Source organism: Oncorhynchus nerka, linkage group LG24 (assembly GCF_034236695.1).
Source record: "Oncorhynchus nerka isolate Pitt River linkage group LG24, Oner_Uvic_2.0, whole genome shotgun sequence".
NCBI classification, from domain to species: Eukaryota; Metazoa; Chordata; class Actinopteri; order Salmoniformes; family Salmonidae; genus Oncorhynchus; species Oncorhynchus nerka.
The window spans coordinates 34,930,695-34,942,631 of NC_088419.1; the positions used below are offsets into that span (position 1 = coordinate 34,930,695).

At 45.0% G+C, this 11,937-nt stretch overlaps 1 protein-coding gene across 1 annotated transcript in view; it reads right to left on the minus strand.

Annotated features, from left to right (window-relative positions):
* Window positions 1–11,200, minus strand: part of ches1 (checkpoint suppressor 1) — a 49,853-nt gene extending 38,653 nt beyond the window's left edge. The window contains exon 1 of the mRNA XM_065008841.1: window positions 11,118–11,200. The gene's annotated coding sequence lies outside the window, so the exon portion shown is untranslated. The remainder of the gene's footprint in view (window positions 1–11,117) is intronic.
* Between the last annotated feature and the right edge of the window lie 737 nt (window positions 11,201–11,937).

Sequence of the window (11,937 nt, forward strand, 5' to 3'; positions counted from 1 at the left end):
CCAAATAGGGCCATCTTCTATATACCACCCATACCTTGTCACAACACAACTGATTGGCTCAAACGCATTAAGAAGGAAAGAAATTCCACAAATTAACTTTTAAGAAGGCACACCGGTTAATTGAAATGCATTCCAGGTGAATACCTCATGAAGCTGGTTGAGAGAATGCCAACAGTGTCATCAAAGCAAAGGGTGGCTACTTTGAAGAATATCAAATATCAAATATATTTAGATTTGTTTAACACTTTTTTGTTACTACATGATTCCATATGTGTTATTTCATAGTTTTGATGTATTCACTATTATTCTACAATGTAGAAAATAGTAAAAATAAAAACTCTTAAATGAGTGGGTGTGTACAAACATTTGACTGGTACTGTATGTAATCTGGGGGGCCCTGACCTCCAGGGGACCCAAAAAATTTAATAATATTTTTTTTTTGGGGGGGCCCTTGGAGATCGGAGGCCCTGGGGGACGTAGACCTGTGTGCCTGTTCGGTAATTCGGCCTTGCTCCTATCATCTCGCTCTGCCTCTCCCACCCATATCTCTGCCTCCCTCTCTATCTCTCTCTCTAATCACCAAAGAGCGAGGGGAAAATATCCTTGTGTCATTAGCAGCATCTCAAAGTCACAGTGTCCTCTAGCGTATGCTGTTTGACAGGCCCTGCCAAAAGAATTAGAGTGAGAAATGATGGTGCCATGATTAGATGTGGAGCTCAGGGAGAGGGCTTCATCCAGGGGATATGGGGGATGAGAGGACATGAGATGAGAAGAGAGAGAAGAGATGGATGGAGGAGAGGAGAAGGCCTGATCCATGGATACTGCATAGATGACAGGGAATTGAAGAAAGAAAGAAAGAGAGAAAGAGAGAGAAAGAAATAGAAAGAAAGAAATAAGGATGAGAGAGGAGAGAGAAGGATGAGAGCAGAGAAGAAGAAGTACTGGGAGCTGACATTTAGAGCACCTGATCCATATTCATCATCAAAGCAGGCCTCAACCCTCTCCTCAGAGTCGTGACCCGAGACACAACCACCAGAGATCTGAGGGGGAAAAACAACAATCTGTTTCCTATCAGTTCTCAGAACCCTAACACGCTTCTAGAGTCCCTCTGTTCCGTCTACATTCCTATAAAGTCTCCCTGCATCCAAAATGGCACCCTATTCCCTCCGATCTCTTTATAGTGCACTAGGGCCCTGATTAAAGTAGTGCACTAGGGGGGGAAAGGGTGCCATTTGGGAAGCAAGTCTGTCTGCTATGCACTGCCACGGTGTTTCATCTACCACAGTCTCCTCCAAACGCTTGCAGTTCTCTCCGTTTTCCACATTCTCTCCTAAATCTCCCCGGTAAACTCCTGCATACTTGCATTATATTCTCCTGAATCCCCCCCCCCCCCCCCCCCCATTTTCTTTACAGTGTCTTACAGTACACCAGCAAGATACTGGGAAAGAGGATCCAGTGGCTCAGTTACAAAACTCCTAGTAGATACTGTAAACACACACGCACGCAAGCACGGGCACACGTACACGCATACCCTCTCAGAGCGCATCAGAGGCGTGTTGGTGTGTAAGCCGTATATCATACGTTATATTCAGAGCATGAACGCGAGGAGTCAGCAAGTCTGGTAGCAGCTGCTGAATATTCAGCTCTCGCGCTCACACAGACACACTGCTCTCTCTCTCCCTGCTCCACTTTCATTAAGGGCCTCTCCTACAGTGGCCCCTCCAACACTTAATAATAATAATAAGAGGTGTCTTTATAATGGATCACCTGGAGGGAGGCCCCGCCTCTCAGACCATTCGCTATCTGACATCATTTACACCTCCTGCTCTGATTGGCTGCCTGGCAGGGGAGAGGCCCGGCGCCGGGAGTTGACGGACAGCTCAGAGGGAGGATGCAAGTCAGATGGGCCAAGGACATTCCCTCAGAGAAAGAGGGAGGGAGGGAGGGAGGGAGGGAGGGAGGGAGGGAGGGAGGGAGATGGGGGAGAGATATAGAAAGAGGAGAGAGAGACAGGAGAGAGCGTGAGAGAGAGAGAACACACATTCTCTAACACAAGAGAGGAGCAGAGCAGAATTTGGTTTGAGTCAAATCAGCTGAGAGAGAAAGTGATGAGTAACAGTATTGAATTGAATGTTTATTTTGAATCACTGTATTATTTGTTATGAATGAATCGTCAGGGATAGTGCTGCTCTGTAGGTCTAAAGATGTTAGGCAAAATTGACTGTGAGATGCTAGGGAGGTTGAGAGTGTACTTGTACTGTAAGTCAGCACGCTGTGTTGTGTTGTGTGTCTGTTAATAGATGGTTAGTGAAGGATCTGAGAATGTGTGTGACACAGGAGACACACACACACTCGTGACCAATGGTTGGAAGGCAGCTGTTCCCTTTTGCTATGGTGCAGCCCAGCCGTCGTCTCAGGTGACACACACACATACACTGCTGGGCCCACTGTGTTTATATCATATGGGAAGGTATTTTTTCCCCTTGTCCTGCCAGGGAACAGGCCCCCGCATGGACAGACACATGCTGAGTAAGAGAGAGAGAGAGGGAGAGAGAGAGAGAGAGGGAGAGAGGGGGAGGGAGAGAGAGAGAGGGGGAGGGAGAGAGAGAGAGAGAGGGAGAGAGGGGGGAGGAGAGAGAGAGAGAGAGAGAGGGGGAGGGAGAGAGAGAGGGGGAGGGAGAGCGAGAGAGAGGGGGAGGGAGAGAGAGAGAGAGAGAGGGGGAGGGAGAGAGAGAGAGAGAGGGGGAGGGAGGAGAGAGAGAGAGAGAGGGGGAGGGAGAGAGAGAGAGAGAGGGGGAGGGAGAGAGAGAGAGAGAGAGAGGGGGGGAGGGAGAGAGAGAGAGAGAGGGGAGGGAGAGAGAGAGGGAGGGGGAGGGAGAACGAGAGAGAGGGGGAGGGAGAGAGGGAGAGAGAGAGAGGGGGGGAGGGAGAGAGAGAGAGAGGGGGAGGGAGAGAGAGAGAGAGAGAGAGGGGGGGAGAGAGAGAGGGGGTGGAGGGAGGGGGTGGAGGGAGAGGGAGGGAGAGAGAAAGAGAGAGGGGGGGACGGAGAGAGGGAGAGAGAGGGGGGGAGAGGGAGAAAGAGACAGACAGAGGGGAGACCGGCAGAGGGAAGACAGGAAAAAGAGGAGGGGTCAGAGGATCAGTTTAGGGATTTTAAGTGTGATGATGCTGCTTTGAGTTCTACTGTTTGTGGCCGTGGTTAACATTCCGTGACCAAAACCACGTTTGGAACAAAACAAAGTCCATACCCAATGTCTATTGTGTCAGGGTGTAAGTTTGAGAGTGTGATTATAACTTTGGGATTGAGTGTCTGAATAGTGGTCATTGAGCTAGACCACGGCTGTGTGGTTTGGTTTGTCCCTGAGAGGTTAAGTATGAGTCCCAAATGGCACCCTATTCCCTATATAGTGCACGAATTTGTACTAGAGCACTATGGTCCCTAGTTAAAGTAGTGCACTATGTAGGGCATAGGGTTTCATTTCGGACTGAGCCTTAGTCTAGCTGAGTTCTTACAGTAATCAGATAATCGCTGGAAAATCACTGTAATGTATTTGCTTGGCTGTCTACAGCACACAAAGGGTTAAGTCCGTTCTGATTTCCTCAGACTCGGAGAGTCCAGTGTGTGTGTACGTGTGTGCGTAGCCAGTTAAAGAGACTGTAGAACGGGAGTCAGCGATAGATGGGTGTAGCCACAAAGCTTTCAGAATAAAACAGACAGCTACTTTTCTAATCCTAGATACACAGAACTAGATGGCTGCTCTCTGTTTTTCCATTTATTTGGGACTTTTTAAAAACCAGACGATTTGGCTAAAATCACAAACGTCACCAAGTTTCTGTCGCAACCTCTTCCTTCTCAGTTCGTTTTCTTCCTCCACTTTTGTCCTCTCTGATTTTTGTTATTTCTCAGTTTAGCATCAACAACAGAGGTCAAACGGTCAGACACCGAAAAACTGCATCTCCGGTTACATAGTCACACACACACACACACACACACACACACACACACACACACACACACACACATTACGAGACACAACAGAGGGAGATCAGTTTCAAAGCCAGTCTTAGTCTCAGTGGCCTCGCTACAATGGCACAGCGATTACAGGTCTCAGTGGCCTCACAGCTGAAGTCTAATCTCCCTCTTACAACAGAACAGCATAAGACAATAAAACAACCATTAGACAAGCTATTCTCAAGATAAAAACCTATACCACTCCCTTTAGACAAGGTACATTTTGGGATATTTGATGTTAATTCTATTATATATAGTTTATATTTGAGATTTTTCAAAGTAGCCACCCTTTGCCTTGATGACAGCTTTGCACACTCTTGGCATTCTCTCAACCAGCTTCATGAGGTAGTCACCTGGAAGGAATTTCAATGAACAGATGTGCCTTCTTGAAAGTTAATTTGTGGAATTTCTTTCCTTCTTAATGCGTTTGTTGTGACAAGGTAGGGTTTGTATACAGACGCCCTATTTGGTAAAATACCAAGTTCATATTATGGCAAGAACAGCTCAGAGAAATATCAGTCCATCATTACTTTAAGACATGAAGGTCAGTCAATACGGAAAATTTAAAGAACTTTAAATGTTTCTTCAAGTGCAGTCGCAAAAACCATCAAGCGCTATGATGAAACTGGCTCTCATGAGGACCGCCAGTGGAAAGGAAGATCCAGAGTTACCTCTGCTGCAGAGGATAAGTTCATTAGCGTTACCAGACTCAGAAATTGCAGCCCAAATAAATGCTTCACAGAGTTCACATCTCAACATCAACTGTTCAGAGGAGACTGCGTGAATCAGGCCTTCATGGTCAAATTGCTGCAAAGAAACCACTACTAAAGGACACAATAAGAACAAAAGACTTGCTTGGGCCAAGAAACACAAGCAATGGACATTAGACTTGTGGAAATCTGTCCTTTGGTCTGATGAGTCTAAATTTCAGAGTTTTGGTTCCAACCACGTCTTTGTGAGACGTAGAGTAGGTGAATGGATGATCTCCACATGTGTGGTTCCCACCGTGAAGCATGGAGGAGGAGGTGTAATGGTGTGGGGGTGCTTTGCTGGTGACACTGTCAGTGATTTACTTAGAATTCAAGGCACACTTAACCTGCATGGCTACCACAGCATTCTGCATCAATACGCTATTTCATCTGGTTCATGCTTAGTCATTTGTTTTCAGCAGGACAATGACCCAACACACCTCCAGGATGTGTAAGGCCTATTCTACCAAGCAGGAGAGTGATGGAGTGCGTCATCAGATGACCTGGCATCTACAATCACCTGACCACAACCCAAATGAGATGGTTTGGGATGAGTTGGACATCAGAGTGAAGGAAAAGCAGCCAACAAGTGCTCAGTATATGTGAGAACTCCTTCAAGACTGTTGGAAAAGCATTCCAGGTGAAGCTGTTTGAGAGAATGCCAAGAGTGTGCAAAGCTGTCATCAAGGCGAAGGGTGGCTACTTTGAAGAATCTCAAATATAACATATATTTTGATTTTCGTAACACTGTTTTGGTTACTACATAATTCCATTTGTGTTATTACATAGTTGTGATGTCTTCACTATTATTCTACAATGTAGAAAATAGTCAAAATAAAGACAAACCTTTGAATGAGTAGGTGAGTCCAAACTTTTGACTGGTACTTATTAGTTTAGTACAACTGTACTACCATTTAATAACAACTACTGTACTACCATATAATAACAACCACTGTATTCCCATATAATAACAACTACTGTATTACCATATAATAACAACTACTGTATTACCATATAATAACAACTACTGTATTACCATATAATAACAACTGCTTTATTCCCATATAATAACTACTGCTGCATTACCATAGAATAACAACTACTGTATTACCGTATAATAACAACTACTGCATTACCGTATAATAACAACTACTGTATTACCATATAATAACTACTGCTGCATTACCATAGAATAACTACTGCATTACCATATAATAACTACTGCATTACCATATAATAACAACTACTACATTGCCATACAATAACTACTGCATTACCATACAATAACGACTGTATCACCATATAATAACTACTGCATTACCGTATAATAACTACTGCATTACCGTATAATAACTACTACATTACCATATAATAACAACTGATTTATTCCCATATAATAACTACTGCTGCATTACCATACAATAACTACTGCATTACCATATAATACCTACTGCATTACCGTATACTAACTACTGCATTACCGTATAACAACTACTACATTACCATATAATAACAACTACTGCATTACCATATAATAACTACTGCTACATTACCATACAATAACTACTGCATTGCCATATAATAACTACTGCATTACCGTATAATAACGACTACTGCATTACCATATAATAACTGATGCATTACCATGTAATAGCTACTGCATTACCATGTAATAGCTACTGCATTACCATGTAATAACTACTGCATTGCCGTATACTAACACCTGCTGCATTACCATATAATAACTGCTGCATTACCGTATAATAACGACAGCTTTACCATATAATAAATACTGCATTCCCGTGTAATAACTACTGCATTACCATATAATAACAACTACTGTATTACCATATAATAACAACCACTGTATTACCATATAATAACAACTACTGTATTACCATATAATAACAACCACTGTATTACCATATAAAAATGTAAAAAACTTTATTTAACCAGGTAGGCCAGTTAAGAACAAGTTCTCATTTACAACTGTGGCCAAGATAAAGCAAAGCAGTGCGACAAAAACAACAACACAGAGTTACACATAAACAAACGTACAGTCAATAACACAATAGAAAAATCTATATACAGTTTGTGCAAATGTAGAAGAGTAGGGAGGTAAGGCAATAAATAGGCCATAGAGGCGAAACAATTACAATTTAGCATTAACACTGGAGTGATAGATGTGCAGATGATGATGTGCAAGTAGAGATACGGGGGTGCAAAAGGAGCAAGAGGATAAATAACAATATGGGGATGAGGTAGTTTGGTGTGCTATTTACAGATGGGCTGTGTACAGGTACAGTGATAGGTAAGCTACTCTGACAGCTGATGCTTAAAGTTAGTGAGGGAGATATGAGTCTCCAGCTTCAGTAATTTCTGCCATTCGTTCCAGTCAACGGCAGCAGAGAACTGGGAGGAAAGGCGGCCAAAGGATATAATAACAACCATATAAAGTTGTTTTCCTCCATTGTTAGTAAACAATGGGTTTGTTTACAAACAATATATAGCTTCAAAATATGATCTCATGGACACTGTCAATCATTGTATCCATTAGCGCCATTTACGAATTTGAGTGATATTACATTTCTCCTGCCCCAAACCCTCATCTTTGTATCCAAACCAAGTGGCTGGGCTGTTATATAAATTAAGTGACGGGGCCAAATCCCCGATTGTGTGATAAATGCATTTGATAACAGTGTCTGCCATAGAGGGATGCCGCAAAGGAGGCAAACACATTAGATACATCTGATTGGCCCTGAGGTAGTTTTAAAAAACACTCTGGCTCCTCCCCTCTCGCTAGCTACCATGACTTTGTATGGCTGCTTCTAACTATGACATCACTGTAGCTAGCCAGAGAGGAGAGGACCAGAGGGACTGACGTCACCCCTCCTTCTCATTCAATGTCAATTACGTAACTATGGTGGGAGCCATGCCGATGGTGCATATGGCAATGGCAACCCTCACGTGTGGGACACAATAAAACAGACATGACATCACTGCAGAGAGAGCGAGGGAGACAGAAGGACAGAGTGAGAAGCGAGAGAGAGGACAGAGAGAGCGAGAGCGAGAGAGCGCGCGCGAGAGAGAGAGAGCAAGTCCATGCTATGGGGATAACGTCATGGGGGTTTTGGGGGATGTGCCACAAGGTCCATCTAAAAGAACAGAACAGCCAAATGACGCCAGCCAGGACATTATGCAACCCAAATAACAGTCAACAGACTAGGAGGTTTGGCACGAAAGTAGAAGGGCCAGCCTGTCACATCAAATGATGCCCAATCATTCACCCACTTATAGATGTGTGGGCTATTCCAAATTGGATGCCCCTGGCCTACAGTGGTGTGTGTGTTTGGTCTGTCTGTCCAGACAGCGATATGAGAGACTACTCTTGGGTGTGTGTGTTGCTTGATGAGTGATCGAGGCAAATAACACACGCACACACACACACAGAAAAACACAACACACACTTCCCCTCGGCACGGCCCTCCCCGCATAAGCAAACTCTCCTGTCGACAGGAAATCCTTCCACCCACGTCCCTGCCTCGCTTAGCAACCAGCGTCACGCTATACCTCCGCCGACACACACACCACACACACAATCATGCACAGTCACACACAGAACAACACATACACGCACACAGAAACCCACACATGTGCACTCACACGGACAAGTCAGAATTGGAAATGTAACATCTTATCTGACAAAAACACAAGACAGAGCCCTCTCCACACGAGCAGTGGCATTCCTGGTCCGACACACTCCTTAAACTCACTCACTCACACACACACACCAGAATCATCCCTTCAAATCTGTCGGCAACCTCAGCTAGAAATGAGAACATCTCTCAAAATATAAAACCTTTTTTTTCATCCCCGCTCTATTTTTACCCGAGCTTTATAAGGACTGAGTTAGTTAGCAAGAGGGCACACTCACACACACACTGTTCACACACACACACACGCTGGGCGCTCTCTTACTGACGTGAGTGGAGCTAATTGAGCCAGGCTCGCTGTGCTGTGGACAATGACTCCATTCGGGCACAGCAGGGTGGCTATTGAAGAGTCAATGACAATTATAACCTGGGGGGGGGGGGGGGACGACACAAAGACCATCGTTCTTCTTTCCACTAATATGCTGTGGTTCCACTATACGGCTTTAGACTGCATTAACACAGCACTAAACGCACACGCCGCTTAGCTGAGGAGAGAGAAGTAGGGAGGAGGGTATATGTGAATTAGCTCAAAGGGAGAAATGATGGTCTTTGTTACTGCTGACCTATGTGTCAAATGAAAGTCGTTATTGACCCATTGGGTTTAGGATGGATGGTATCTATAACATTGACTGGCCTTCACTCTCACATCCAGACTACACAGGACTGGACATGTCTATTTTGACTAGGCCAGACCAATGCTGGATACCAATAAAGAGGACCAATAGCTGTAGCCCAGCATTAGTTGTCTTTGGTAAGCAATTGGTCAAGCACATGTTTCATCTGGGATAAATGAAGGCTCATTTCAATTAAATATGACATAGAAATCGGACTTTTGCATCAGGCATTTATTGACGTTGGTGGGGGGTCCGGGGAAACGTCAGTTACAGTGTGTTTGGAGTCCAGACACAGTGAGAGCTCCGACATAGGGGGTCTCTTCATTGAGACTATCAGGGCGATATAGGGCTGAGATCCTAAATGAACACAGCCAATGGGGATCATTATCTGAATGAACGATGCCATACGGTGGGGCGGGTGAATTATGAATGAACTTCACTAGATCACGACAGGTTCTCTCGCTCTCTCTCTCTGTTCCCTCCGTCTCTCTCTTGCTGTCCTCTCTCTCGCTCTCTTTCTATCCCTTGCACTCGCTCCTGTCCCCCCCCCCCCCCCCCCACTCTCTCTCTCTCGCTCATCAATATATAAAAATAGCAGAGCCAATCACCCACACAGACCACAGACACGGAGAGACAGAGACAGAGATTGACACTCTGTCTAACAAGTGAACATTCCCTGCACTGCCATGGATACACATTTACACACAGACAGAGATGTAAACACACTCGCACTCGAACAAACACACAGATTAAGGACAGGCGAACAAACCCACGGAAAGTCACACACAGGAGTCTACCGCCATATGATAATACAAAAACAAATACTGTTGCACGTGTAAATAAAGAGATGCTGGTGGACAGATGAAACACATGCAATAATGACAGACTTGCTTGTTCACTCTTATCAAACACAGTGGCCCTGATATGCTGGCGAATACACAAACTCCACGGTTAGGGAGTCCATTTATTATAAATATATTCAGAGAGAGAGAGAGAGAGAGAGAGAGAGAGAGAGAGAGAGGGGGGGGAGAGGGAGAGAGAGAGAGAGAGAGAGAGAGAGAGAGAGAGAGAGAGAGAGAGAGGGGGGAGAGGGAGAGAGAGAGAGAGAGAGAGAGAGGGGGAGAGAGAGAGAGAGAGAGAGAGAGAAGGGGGGGAGAGGGAGAGAGAGAGAGAGAGGGGGAGAGAGAGAGAGAGGGAGACGGAAAGAGGGAGAGAGAGATGTGGTGTGTGTCTGTATGTGTGTGTGTGTGTGTGTAACGTGATGTGATAGTGCTCACCCTGTGCCACGCGCTCTTTCCACTGTTGCTGTGCGTCTGATCAGATCTGCCTCTCTCAGCCTATTTGCCGCCTGTCACACTCACACGTACAGTACCCAGCCCCTTATCCCCATACAAGAGTCCCTTCTTAATCTAAGCTATGACATACAGCTCAATTCATCCCCATGTATTACAAGACTTTACCCAAAGCTGACTAAAACATCACTCTTCTCTCTCTATCCATGGACACAGTGTACAGTATACCAACAACCCTAAACCACCGAGCTCAGCTGATTAAAACCTCCCCATCGCTATCTCTCTCTCTCTCTCTCTCTCAATTTACTCTCTCTTTCTCTCTCTCAATTTTTGATTTACTCTCTCTCTCCTTCTAACATGAGTGGATGGGGTCCCCCTGCTCCCTTAAAAGTGTACACTCCTCTGGACCCCTTCCCTCCAGTCGACGACTGTCAACACTCACTTAGACTTTCCCCTTTACTCTCCCTTCAAAACAAACACATAACTATCCCTCGCTCTGTCTCACTGAAAAACACACTGTCTCTCTACTTAGAAGTGCAGAAGCAGCACATGTCAACACTTAACCTCCTTTGGTTGCTAAAGTCTACACACACACACACACACACACACACACACACACACACACACACACACACACACACACACACACATACATACATACATACATACATACATACACACCCCCTCCCCCCATCACCACCACCACAGACAGCGATTGAAAAGATCCATAAAGTCACCTTAGAATCCTTCTGTTGTCCAGACGAGCCCCTTCCTTTCCTCCTCTCCGATAGTTCTACCTCTCCTCTCCTAGTCTGCAATGTCAGTTCCCTCCACTGAGCCTGAGCCCCTCCATTTCCGCCCCAGCTCTGCGTTTCTGGCACTGAGCAACACAGGCGACTGACTGCGTTCCTGTAGTCTCCTCTCTCTCTCTCTGTCTCTGTCTCTCTCTCTCTCTCTCTCTCTCTCTCTCTCTCTCTCTCTCTCTCTCTCTCATTAGGGTTGTGTGTTCCACAGCTCAGCCAGTCAGCCTGCTTGGCCCACCAACAGGAGTCCCAGTCTTCTCCAGGGTCCTAGTGCTAGTGTTGTTCTCTGAAAGAATGCCATTGTCTCTGAACAGAGCTCTTCCTCCCTCAGAGCGTCAGCAGGTTACCAGGGCAACGAGGGCCTGCCTAGAGGGAGCTGATCAGATCATGCTGTTCAGAGGCTCCAGTAGGCTAGACTGACTAGCTGACTGACTGGCTGACTGGCTGACTGACTGACTGACTGGCTGACTGGCTGACTGGCTGGCTGACCGGCTGACTGAAGGACTTCCTCAACACAGGAAACACTCAACTAAAGAAAGAAGCATTGAGCCTTTGTCATTTATACATTCTTAATTCAAGTTACTATATATATATATATATATATATATATATATACACACAGTACCAGTCAAAAGTTTGGACACATCTACTCATTCAAGGGTTTTTCTGTATTTCTTCCTATTTTCTACATTGTAGAATAATAGTGAAGACATCAAAACTATGAAATAACATATGGAATCATGTAATAACCAAA